The following is a 14,186-nucleotide window of genomic DNA, read 5'->3' as shown; positions in this document are numbered from 1 at the left end:
TCCTCCATGTGAAAATGATAAGACTCTCTTGGATATTATGAACGTATTCTCAGAAAAGACCAGCCTCTGGAAAAGGGCTTCATGCTTGGTAAATGACAGGGTCAGGAAAAAGGGAAGATCTCAAGAAGATGGATTGACACCATGGTGGCAGCGATAGATTCAAGCAAAACAGCTGTGAGGTGGGCGCAGGCCTGTGTAGGGTTTGCATTGCTGAGCATCAGGCCTTTATGAGCTAGACTGGACTTGGTGGACTTACACCAACATCCAAGGGTGGAGGTTCAGACGTTCAAGGTAAAATGGGATTCGTGAAGAAGACAAATCTGGGTGAAGAAACTAGCAACCGCCTGAAAGAGTCTAATGAAGCATGCTTCGTGTGTGTGTGTGTGTGTGTGTATGACTAAAACTTTCTTTTTTGAAAGCCAAACGTCAAAAGTGCATGACATGATGGTCCTTTTCTTCAGGACGTAACCACTTTCATCGAAATTCCTTTTTTGGTAATAAAATTTTCATTTTAGTATATTTTAAAATTTACAGAAATGTTCAATAACACAAAGCATTTTCAGATAGCCCCCAAACATTTTGCTTTTACTATGTAGTAAATTAATACATTGATTATTAGGAATGAAAGGTCTAATTTTATTCAGATATTTTTAGTTTAACTTTTACCCAGTATACTTCTCTTTACTTCAGTACCATAAGCCTTTCCAAAAAGTCGAGTTGTATTTAGTCCAACCTGCTTAAGAAGCACCTTTTAATTTGCTCTTCAATTAACTTCTGACCTGGGCTTGGTCACCTCTCATTAAGCAACTTGATGACTCCCCACTTGCAGTAGCTCACCATAGATGGCCAAATTAAGTGCGAACAATTGATTGGCATAGCACACAGGTTATGGTCACTGTAACACATGGATTGTTGTCACTATAGACATGGGCCACCTTTCCTAGTCTTTACTGTTTATTTGTTTTTTATGATGTTAACAATTTGGAGGACTGTGGATCATGTCTCTGTAATATATGCCCAAATTGAAATGTTTAATCGCTTTTATCATGAGTGCTACATTATTCTTGTGTCACCTTCACCAGTGATATATTCGAAGGCATTATGGCAGCTACTGTGTCAGCGCATCTCATTGAGGGCTTATCAGAATTTGGCTGGAGTTATTGATATTTCCTGAGGCAGGGAAGAAGAACAAAGAGGTAAAATGCCATTCTCATCCCCTGCCGTTAAGGATAGTCAAAGCCGTGCTCCCTGCATCCAGCGCATTCTGACTCATTGTGGCCCTATCAGAAAAGGTAGAACTGGCCTCTGAGTTTTCCAGACTGCGAGTTTTTACAAAGTTGAAACTTTCTCTGGAGGAGAGGATGGTGGTTTTGAACTTGCTGACTGTGCGGTTAGCACCCCAACTTGTTATGCTACTAGGGCTATTCATCTCAAGGATAGAGACTATACAAGGTCTTGTCACTATTGATACTTACCTTGATCGCCCTATTCAGATAGTATTTGTCAGGAGTCTCCATTGTAAAGTTACTCTTTGTTATGTTTTTTGCTCTTTTGAAGGAAGCCATATGCCTAATTCACAGTTTTGGAGTGAGAAGTTATGCCCCATGTTTTAGAGTATGGAATATATCCATGTATAATTGTATTTTTCTGCACAGGAGATTTGCCTACTGTTTTTATCTATTTATTTATTCAATCATCTCATGTCAGTATAGGTTTAGGTGAATACACTTTATACTTTTGTTTATAATCTAATATTGCTTTAATTTCTCTCCCATTGTTTTCTTCTTTTATCTGCTGGGAGCTCTCTCAGTGGACTGTTGTGCTCCGACATGCCCTTCTCCTCCTTTTCAACTCCTGCCCTCCCTGGATTTTAGTCCTTGGACTAGAGAGGTGGTACTCATTGCAGTTCCCAGACCCAAAGCATCTCTTTATTGTTGGTATTAGCTTCTGTCTAGTCGGTTCCAACTGTTAGCAATCTACATACCACAGAATGAAGCCCTGCAGGCCCTGTACCATTCTCACACATGCCATATGTGAGCTCATTGTTGCAGCCACTATCAATCATTCTCATAGGGGATATTCCTCCTATTTTGAAACTCGTTAAAAATGCAATTTTCAAGGTCCCCCTCAAGTCCTTATGAAGCAGCATATTTGGGTAAGGTACCAAAAATATGTCTTTTCCCAAATACACCAAATGATTCTGGTGCATGTTACAATTTGAAAGCCAGCGCCCTAAAGCATCAGGAGTAAAAAGGAAGTGTTTACCTCATTTCACAGCAGATAATTAACAAATAAAGCAAGTAAATGATTCACTCATAGACACTCAGAAAATATGTTCTGTGCAATACAAAATGAGCTGATCTAACTGAAGCCATTTTTAAAAATCAATAATCTGGCACTTCTCCTTGATTTATTGCCTCATTTGCTTTTAATTTAATTAGCTAGCAACTTATTTAGAAGGAACATTATAAACCCATATCTGCTTATTTTTAATTCTCTCAATATCATATCATTCAAATACTTCATTACTATGGAATTTTTTCTTTCATATCATTACTATTGAGGACAAAGTCTGTAAAATGCATCTGAAACACTAATAAATCAATAGCGGTTGAGCCACAGATTCTCTGAAAGTATGAATTTAAGCACTCTCCTTCTTAATCCAAAAGTCCTTGCGCGTGCGTGTGCGTGTGGTGTCAGTGAATGTGTGTGAATGTTCCACTTTGTGAGTGTGGTTGATCTTTCATCAAAGTCAGTTATTACCGTGAGATATGTCATGAGTTTCATTTGGTTTCAAAATAAGAGTTGAAGAAAGATGTCATTTGTTGCTCTAAGCTTTTTCCCTTAAGATGAAACTCATGGTCTAATGTGAGCCCCGGTGGTGTAGTAGCTAAATGGTGATCTGTCATCCTGGTGACTGGCAGTTCAAAACCACCAGCAACTCCACGGGAGAAAGACTAGACTTACTACTTCCATAAACAGTTACAGTCTCAGAAATCCATAGGGGTCCCTGTGCGTCAGCATTGACTCAGCAATGAGCTTTTCCTCCATTGCTTATATTTTATCTGAAATGAATACCTGTTTTGAGTTTTTCACCATTATCTTCATGAAGCATTCTGAGTTTATAATATTTTAATTTGTAAACATGTAAGATATAATTTAAAATATTTACTTTACACTGAAAAACTTAATCCTACTCAAATAACTGACAAGAGCTTCAAATCTATTGGCTACCCAGCCAGTACACAAACTTACCAAAGAACCTAAAACAGGAATAAAATATGATAAAGCTGTAGACATTCTTTTATATATCACTTTATGTTATTTTTTCCATTTCTAATACAATAAGCTATCAAGCAATATGTAATGGTTTCATATTTTTATAAAGGTAATTCTTGGAGGTTGAAAGTTGTCATTTCTGTTACCTGTGTATCCATTGACTAGTTCCTACGTACACACTTTTAAACAAGTGAAAAAGTGGTCCTAAATACCTCAAACCTGTGTGTTTATTCTACAAAATCTGAAGGCTTATTCCATGGAACAAAGGAGCCTAGCATTGGGCAGGCATAACCGTATTGTCTGACTCAAGCTCCTCAATGTTGCAGTTTTATATACAGACACGCAGCTGTCACTGCCAAGGCTTCCGCTCTTCCCACGTTCAGGCTGGGTGCTATCTGCCTGCTAAAGTAAGGCATCAGTCATTACACAGATGAGTCACACCATCCATGTCTTGGCAAGAATATACTTTGCTAACAATAGTTTTTCACAGGAAAGCTTTAAGCATGAATGCATTCCTATTTTTACTTTAACCAAATGTACCCAATCATAGGAATATTGTCTACTTTCCCTACAACTTACAATAAATCTTGGACAGTTTCAGCACTCTGAGTACAGAATATTGTTTTATTCTTATGTAAAATTCTAATGATTTGTTCCTACATATCTTAAATTATTACAGAAATATAATTTTCATGGCAGTATATATTTGTATGCAGATAATCCTTAATTTTTGATGTATATTTGTGACTGAAAACATGTTCATGCCAATATTAAGAAAATATTATTAAACTAAAAATTAAATGAAATGAAAATGTTTATGTGAATGGTAACTGGCACTCACCAATCTAAAGAATTTAAAAGATATTTTTTGTTCACCAGAAATCTTCTTCCTTTCCAATTTATCAAAATTTCACAATGAAAATTACACTTAAACAAAAGTTTCATATCTAGCATTTTTTTCTATCTTTAAAAAATACAGATTTGATTTTTACCTTTAGTTGGAGTACAGAAAGGTAGTTTTTGTTTTTAAGTTAATAAGTTTCAAATCATAGAAGTGCATAACCTTGCATTGAGTAATGGATATATTATGCATTAAATTTCTGATGGCTGTATCATTTTACAGCTATTTACCATTTAAATATTCTCTGTAGTCATTTAAAATAATTTTAATGCAGAAATGAGAATGAATGGATTTTTAGAATACCTATTATACATCAAAGGCATCTAATGGTTGAATTTAGCTGATACAAAATTGAAAGGGGAGTCAATAATGAACTCATATTATTGAGCAAATGTTAATGTATAAAACAAAATAATGAAACTTATTTCTTAGAAATTACTGCCTAATATATTGAATTATATTTCAAGGTATAAATTATTTCTTGAACCTTTTAATGGATACACAGAGAAAACTTTTAAGTTTCCAGAAAAATACAAACTTGATTATGTGTTTAATATTATAGGATATATCATTAAATTATTTACAATAATTATTGTTTGGAGATATAAGATGTTGAAATTTGACCCATTAAATTCTATCAATAAAATTTATACAGAAAAAAAAATTAAAAACAAACAAACAAAAAATTTATACAGAAAACATAAAAATGGCACTTGAGGGAAAGAATAAGAATTGCAAATTGGAAACATTAATAATGTCAGGAATTAGATAAAACATTGAAGATAGCAGAAAAGTGAATGCATTCATAAGGCTAGAAAATGTTAAAGACATTTTGTTTCACTGAAACACATGCACACAAAATTCCGCTTATATACTATTGCACTAAACAAGGAACAAATAGGGCAAATTCAATTTCACTGGTAATTGCATGATAAGGATCAGTATGAATTTAATCCCCCAAATATAGGGACATATACAGATTTCATCTTCCTCATCCTTGTCACTGGCCACTCATGCCGTCTACTCACTCTCTGACCCAGTTAACTCAGAAATTGAAGGGACACCATTTTCCACATTGATAAACAGGAATGCACCAGCTTCTCTGGGCTTTCACTCCCCAGGTGCTTGCTAAGGAGCTGGAAGGCTCACTGAATTCACAGGCAGGACACCGTAGGTGAAGCTACAAATGTATTTCAGCCAAAAAGGATAAAGTTAACAGATATATTGACTGCAGTCTAGGAGGGTTCCTGACATGATGCTTCCAAAGTACAAAGATGGACCAGCTAGCCATGTTGTTTGTAAACCAGTACATTCTGCTGCTGGGCCATAGGAAGCCCATGATAAAGCCTAAGTCCAGGGTTATGATATACTGGGTCTTGTCAATCCCCACTTGCTAGCCTTGGGTATGCGCCAGATCATTAAAAACAAGAACAAAGGTTAAATTGCTTTCTGCAAGTTGACTCCACAACTGGTGGCTAATAATAGCAATGAAAAAGTAAATACACACATATGTATGAACGTGTGTCTATACATACATATGTATATACATACAGAAATACATGGTTAATGTACTTATGAAAATGTTTAGATAGTTGAAATGTATAAAACATTTATTGGATACCATATTTTGCAAGAAAATTTCATATACAGTAGAAAAGTTATAATTCTAGAAAATAATGGAAATACTTTCTCCAAGATCAAAAAACTTGTGATGGAATTGAAAAAATTTTAGAGTGGATGTGGTAGAGGAAAAGGTACATGAGCATTATTTTATATTTTTGAGTTGGATGTTTTATGTTGAAAGTTGATTAACAAGAACTAAAGAAGTCAGGTATATTATCCCAACCATATCAATAAAAATAGAAGTGTTACTATAAATCACTTGATAATGATTTTTTGCATACTGAATAAAATGAAAATATATTAGTCAGCAAAGTAATCCTATAAGAATAAGATATTTGGAAGGAAGCTATTAGGTAGTAGTTTTATAGTGAGTTAACTAGTATCTTGTTAGGAAGTTGTAAAGGTTTTATGGTGGTTTTATAGAGGTTTTATAGTTCTCTGAGGGTTTTGAAACCAAGAATTAGCAACATACAGTGGTTAATGAGGTAGAAAAAAACAGAAAATAAAATATGAAAGTGGTTTCCTCTAAGGCATATGCCTAATGGTCAACATGGTAGGAACAAACTAAAATTCTAAGTTTTTATACTAAACCATTTTTAATTTGCCTGTTGCCTGACCTGGGTAAGGATGTTACTTTGAGGACTAAAGTGCACCTGATTCTCATATGTATGTAAAAGTTGGACAATTTTTTAACAAAGACTAAAGAAGAAAAAGGTGTTTGAATTATGTTGCTGGTAAAAATATTTAAAATACCATGAACTGCCAAAAGTAAAACAGATCTCTTTTGAAAGAAGTAGGGCCAGAATACTCTTCATTCTATTTATAAAAAAAACACAATGTTTTATTGGGAGCTAATACAGATAATTCAGTTACATCAAGCAATACAGTATAATTTCTACCAAAATCAGTTTCAAACTATTTTCTTTCTTGAACCCCTTGATATCAGCTCCCTTTTATACCTCATCCCCCCAATACGCATCCCCTCCTCCCCTCAGGAGCCTGTATGCTACTTGCTGTCTCTATAGGTTAATAGATTCTGAGTTTCATAGACAAAAAAAATCAGTAAAACATAACAAAAATTCAAGAGGGCTACCCCAGAGACAAAATAAAAATACATCAGAAATACACGCCAATAGGAGAGAGAGAGAGAGAGAGAGAAACTATTGAAAACCAGATCAGGCCCAGCATGCATTAGAGGGGTCAACTGACGTGGTTTTAACTCTTCAAGTTAGGTTTATGATTTTGATTTCCTGTGGATATCTCTCCAATGCACTCTGTTTGGTCCATTACGGATAGATGAAAATACCAGAGGGTTATTTACTGTGTAAATCTCACAAATGTATCCTGAACCTCCACTTTTATCCATAGCCTTCTGCAAACCAGAATCTCAGTTTAGGTTCTGGTATTATTTCCACCTTTGATTTTGGATTGTATGTTTACAATCCTTTGGTCACTGATGTTTGCCTGCTTCTTCCATGTAGAGCTATTTGACATCTCACTTTGATGGCTGCTCATTTGGAAAAAAGGCCTTTAAGACCCCAGACATTATTTTATCTGGTAATTCGGCATCGCCTAATTTCTTCACCATGCTTTACTACAGTATCCATATCTTCTACAGTACCCATATCTTCTACAGTACCCATATCTTCTGCGTTCCTTTCCTGAGGGTGCGTATCAAGCAGGGGCATGATGTAAGAACTCATTCTTCTTAAGTTGGAGCTAGAATTTACTGTGAGCCCCAAACCCATTCCTGGATCTGTTTTGTTTTTTTTTAATCTGCCTTTGGCTCCCTTTAGAAACCTCCTTGTTAATTTATGGTAGATTCTTGCCAGTCATCTCCCTGAAGCATAAATACTTTCCGTTAATATTGTCTTGATTAGCCTCTGGTACTAATTTTTAAAACACTATTGCAGGAGGGATATTGGGTCAATGTAGGTAAACTCCATCTCATAACACCTGAATTATTCACTTGTGTAGAATATATCCTTTCAATGCCAGACACTATTTACACAAACAGTTGGAGTTGGTTGTTAGGAAAAATTTACAATAATATTCACCGACAATGTCAGTTACAGGTTTTCCGGAATAACATATATCTTAATACAGCATATAGTGCCCAGGTTACAGGTATGTCTAAAAATTTCCAGAGGGAAGTAAGGTAAGACTTTATCTTTCACTCTTTCGACATGTTATAAGAGAAGCGAGTCTCTGGAGAAGGACATCATACTTGGGAAAATATAGGGGCAGAAAAAAAGAGTCAGAATTGACTCAATGGCACCTAACAACCCCAACAACATGGACTTTCATACATTTCTTTAAAGAGCAACAAACCATCATATAAATCCAAAAATCTTATATTTAATAATTTATGATGGCTACAATTGAGGGAAATTTTTAAAAAGGATTAAGTAAACTAAAAGCATTAGCAGAAAATGGTCCTAAAATTGTGGCAGCCTATAGAAATTGTGAGCTTGGTCTTTTGAGAAAATCTTACCTACTTCAAGCTATTATTCTAATTCTTATTAACTCTGCAGCCTGGACCTGTGATTCGATGGGTACAATAGCAAAAGCATTCTTTTCATAAAGCTGTCATGAAATGGTGAGATACTGTAAAGGAAGCACTTGGTAGTTAGCATTCAGTCTGGCTATAAATTTAGTACTAATGATCTAAGAAGTTAGTCATATACTGGTAATTAGGGGAAATATATTAGAACTGAAAATCACAGTCACTACAAGACACAAAGAAACAGCTTTATCCTGGATGTTCATTTCCAGCTTTGGGACCACACACAGTGTGTGTCCTGTGGATATTTTCAATTTGTCTGTGAAGAATCCCATGATTCTGAGGCATAGACTCCATGCCTTTACTGATGGACTTAAATTTATATTTCTCCTTTCTACACACTCTTAAAACCAACTTGTGGATTAAAATTTTTAGGTAATGCTTTATTAGTCATTAACTGTGGCAATTCAAAAACATTGTTTCACTTTATAATTTCTAGATATTTATATTTGACACATAAACAAGAGTTTCATAAATTTTTAATGAGGTAGAAATATTTTAAAATGTTGCTCAAAAGCGGTCACTGATGGACGGTGGTGTGTGTTTCTAATTAATTTAATGCTTTTCAATTTTATTTCAAACAAATATTTCATAAAATTAATTAAAATACCATTTATAAGTGAGATGATTATATGGACTTCTTAAAGAATAATAAAGTAAAATTCTTGCCAATTAGTGTACAACCTTTTGGATTAGGTTTTAAGTTACTACTCCATCAGTTGGGGCCAAATAACACTTAAGCAATCGATTTAATTCACTATGGACCTGTAGTCCACTTGTTAACATATCTAAATGTTGGCTTCCATTTTCTGTTGAACTTAGCTTTATTCTTATTGGTCCAGACAAGTCTTTGGGCTAATGGTCATCAGATGCTGAATGATCTTTAACATATTTCAATAGTGTTTTAAAGACCATATGCCACCATTATTAATTTTATTAGAAATCAGAAAAGGATTTCTGGAACCATTTGTAAATTAAAACATCATATACCATTCATAAACTAGCACATTTCTTTTTCTTCTACATGGTTCAACATTCTTCTCAGTGCCAGGATATATAATTATTATTGATGTTAGCATTATCCATTAGACGTCTGGTCACATAAGGGTGTTAATAATTTTTATGTTACATTTGATTCTGTTGGGTTTATTTCCAAGAGCCCAAGTATTTTGTAATATTTTTCATTTTCTTGGGCACTGTCACATAAAATACCAACGCTTATGAGAAGTATGTAACGGCTTTGAAATTTTAAAATGTTAGCAGATACAAATCTGAGTTTTCAGCCGGATAGACTGAAAACATTTCATTTTGTGTGCACATGGTGATGGTAAATTTCCCATCCAGTCTCCTTTATCTACACCAACATTTAAAAAGAACTGCTCGTACATGAGATAGAGATGATACACTCCAAAGGGATCACTAGTTCAGACTTCAACATTTTCCATGTGCCTTAGCTACTCTATGGTTAAGAGCAAGTTTCAGAGTCTCTTCAGACCTCCATTTTGACCTTCCTGTCTTGTCTTTTTCATGACCTTTTGTCCTTGAGGCATTGTGGTGCTACCACAAAACTACCAGCTACTGCATGCGAGAAAGATGGACTTTCTACTCCCATAAAGTTACTGTCTTGGAAACTCATAGGGTTCCTATGACTCAGCATCGACTCAATGGAAGTGATTATTATTTTCATTTATTTTTTATCTTGCTTTCTTCATATATAACATTCTAGATATCATCTCACAATTCATTGGGTTGTCTGTTATTAGTAGCCACTGCATCAAACCTGTCCTTGAGATGGTGCTGAAATATGGCTGAGAAATAGTCAGGTCATCTTTTGGTTCTTATGGACTTGTTTTCAGTTTCTTCAATTTAACCTGAACTTACATATGAGCAATTGCTGGTTTGTTCCACACTCAACACCTGGCCAGATTTTAGCTGTTGATATTGAGCTCCTTCTGTAGTCGCTTCTCAAAGATGTAGTTTTATTTCTGGGATCCCATCTGGGGAGGTCGCCATGGAAACTTTGTGTTGTTGCAAAAAAAACGGTGATTTCTATGAACAAGTCAGTGTTCTTGCACAATTCTATTATATGATCTCCAGATTTGTTTCTATTGCCCAGACTATACAAGGGGATACCCCCCAAAAAACCAGAATTTTTAAAGCTATATATTTATTTTTACAAAACAACCACATTACCATCAGAGTACTCTCCATTAGATTTAATAATATATTTTTCAAATCCGCTATTCCATTCTTCAAAATAAATTTCAAACTCACCTGTTTAGATAGATGATAGTCCATCCCTCATTTATTTCTTCCCCTGTTCTACAGAGTCAAATCGCTGTCCTTTCATGTCCCTCTGCATTCACAGAAACAAAAAGAAGTCACATTGAGGGAGATCAGATAAATAAGGTATGTGGGGCAAGAGAGGCATGCTGTTTTTCTTGCCAAAAACTGACACACTGAGATGGCAGGGTGAGCAGGTTCATTGTCATGGTGGCAAAAGCAGTCCCCCATCTGCCACAAATCAGTCCTTATACAACCTCTAAATAGAAAGCTTGATTAACATTCTCCTAGTGGAATGAACTCCAAAAGCACTATGAATCAACATTTTTTCCTTTTTAAAATCATTTTATTGGGAGTTCATACATCATAATCCATACATACATCAATTGTATAGAGCACACCTGTACATTCACTACCCTCACCAAAATATTTGCTCTCCACATAAGCCACTGGCTTCAGCTTCTCATCCACACCCCTTCCCTGCTCCCATCTCCCTCAGGAACCCTTGATAACTTATAAATTATTATTTTGTCATATCTTGCACTGTCTGACTTCTTCCTTCACCCACTTTCCTGTTGTCCATCCCCAGGGAGGAGGTTATATGTAGATTCCTATCATCAGTTCTCCCTTTCTACCCCACCCTCCCTCGACCCTCCTGTTATCGTCACTAACACCACTGGTCCTGAAGGGATCATCTGTCCTGGATTCCCTGTGTTATCAGGTCCTATATCTACCAGTGTACATCCTCTGGTCTAGCCAGATTTTTAAGGTAGAATTGGGATCATGATAGTGGGGCGGGGGTGGATTAGGAACTAGAGGAAAGTTGTATGTTTCATCATTGCACCCTGACTGGCTCTCTCCTCCCGTGACCCTACCATAAGGGGATGGCCAGTTGCCTACAGATGGGCGTGGGGTTGCCACTACACACTCCCCCCCATTCACAATGATATGACATTTTGTTCTTTCATGCCTGATACCTCATCCTTTTGACACCTGGTGATCACACAGGCTGCTGTGCTTCTTCCATGTGGGCTTTGCTGCTTCTAAGTTAGATGGCTGCTTATTTACCTTCAAGCTTTTAAGACGCCAGATGCTATATCTTTTGATAGCCGGGCACCATCAGCTTTCTTCACCACATTTGCTTATGCACCCATTTGTCTTCAGTGATCATATTAGGGAGGTAAACGCATAATGATATGATTTTTTTCTTTGATACGTGATAACTGATCCCTTCAGTACCTCGTGATCACACAGGCAGGTGTGTTCTTCCATGTGGGCTTTGTTGCTTCTGAGCTAGATGATCATTTGTTTACCTGCAAGCCTTTAAGCCCCTAGATGCCATACCTTTATTTTAATAGTTAACCGTCCTTTATTTTACTTTTTGTTTTAATGTTTTTCAAAATAAAATAGGTTTTCCGTGATAATATGATATATGCATATTTTTAAAATGAAATATACATGAAATATGAAATAAAATCCAATTTTTGAAATATCACTATCTCCAATATCATATCCTATATTTTGTGATCAGACTTATGTGCAGTTCTTTTTTTTAATTTAATAAATCATTTTATTGGGGCTCAGACAACTCTTATCACAATCCATACATACATCAATTGAATAAACACCCTTATACATTCGTTGCCCTCGTCATTTTCAAAATTCGCCTTCCACTTGGGTTCCTGGAATCAGCTCGTTTTCCTTAGATGCCTTATCTTTTGATAGCCGGGCCTCATCATCTTTCTGCACCACATTTGCTTATGCACCTACTTTGTCTTCAGCGATTGTGTCGGGAAGATGAGCATCATGGAAGGCCAGTATAATAGAACAAAGTATTCTTTCATTGAGGGAGTACTTGAGTGGAGACCCAATGTCCATCTGCTACCTTAATACTAAACCTATAAATATATGCACATAAATATATTTCCCCACCCTCATATATAAATATATTTACATATGTACATGCCTTTATTTAGACCTCTGTAAATTCCCTTTGCCTCCTAGCTCCTTCCTCTATTTCCTTTTACTTTCCTCATGTCCCACTATCATTCTCAGCCTTCATTTGGGTTTCAGTACCTCTCCATAACATAACCCTTGATCATGCTCTATCAGCCCTCCTACACCCTCCTCATCACCAATTTGCATCACTTATTGTTCCCTTGTCCCTGGGTTTGTTAACACCACTTCCTTTCCCCCCACCTCCCCCTTTCCTATGTTTCACTGGAACTGTGTATCCCGTTATTTTCTCCTCCAGATTGTTCATCCAGCTTATTTTATTCAGACAGACCTGCAGAGATAACAACATGCACAAAACAAGACAGAGCAAAACCAAGCAACAAAAGAAAACAACAAAGAAAAGCTTGTAGTTAGTTCAAAATTTTCATCTCTTTGCAAGTCAACATTTTCATCTTGGAAGTTGACGGATGCCCAGAATGTGATTTGTCATCAATAAACATTTCATCTCTTTTTAAAATAAGAAAACTACTCTACTCTTGCACTTGAGTTTTTCCCCATAGCTCTATTCTTGTAAGCTGTGTTCAACATCACAACAGTTTATGTGACATATTTCCCCAAACAGAAAACAAAATTTCACAATCACAGACTCTTCTCTTAAATCAGCCATCACAAAAAAAAATAATGCGTGGAGGGAAACTTTTACAAAAAATTTTTGCTGTGACCAGAGAGAACCTTCCCAGTCAATGCCTCTGGTGCTCCAACTCAGAGCCAGTATCTTGATGCTTGTCTGGTGGGGTAAAGGAGTACTATGAAATCTCCCATTTGCCCAGACCAGTTCCCATTTGTTTGTTTGTTTTTGGATGGGTATTCCCTCATATTTTCCAGCTACTATCTGTCCTGTTTCCATTTTGTGCATCCAATTGTCAATAATTATCAATAAATATTGATTGCATGCCTGATCAGTTTCTGACTGAAGATGTAGGTAGAATTCTTCCATTTCTTATCACTAGTTTTAGTGGTTGGTGTATATTTAAATGATACATGTAATTTAAATGATAGTTATATTGATGAGACCTCCTCATATACGGTTAGATAGAATTCTAACACAGACGGCATTGTACTTAAAAATAAATCTTAAAGGGTCCTTTTTGAGGATGTATGCACTGCCCCTAGTATTTTTAAAATATTAAACCCAGGCTATCCATGATAATCCACCAGATAAACTCTTTAATTCAATGAACTAGATCAACCGATACATAAGAATATTTGTTGTTGCTTAGGTTCTGAAAGAAACAGATAATTGTCTGTTTTTAATTAATCATTCACTTATATGCTAATCAGAGAATGCTGGTCCTTTTTCATGGAAGTGTCAATTTTCTGTGTAATTTTTAAAATAATTTTGTGATAATATTAATTGGTAACTATTACTATTATTAAAGCCATTCTCCCTCCAAGTTCTACATCACAATCTTAATGTTATCATTTTCCTATTCATTATAATTTCTGCTCTTAATTAAAGGACCAATTCTTGGTTTCTCATTGCATTCAAAAATCCCTTCACATAATTGGTATTTTATTGTA

Source organism: Tenrec ecaudatus, chromosome 2 (assembly GCF_050624435.1).
Source record: "Tenrec ecaudatus isolate mTenEca1 chromosome 2, mTenEca1.hap1, whole genome shotgun sequence".
Classification (NCBI taxonomy): Eukaryota; Metazoa; Chordata; class Mammalia; order Afrosoricida; family Tenrecidae; genus Tenrec; species Tenrec ecaudatus.
Note: the sequence above shows the minus strand (reverse complement) of the source record.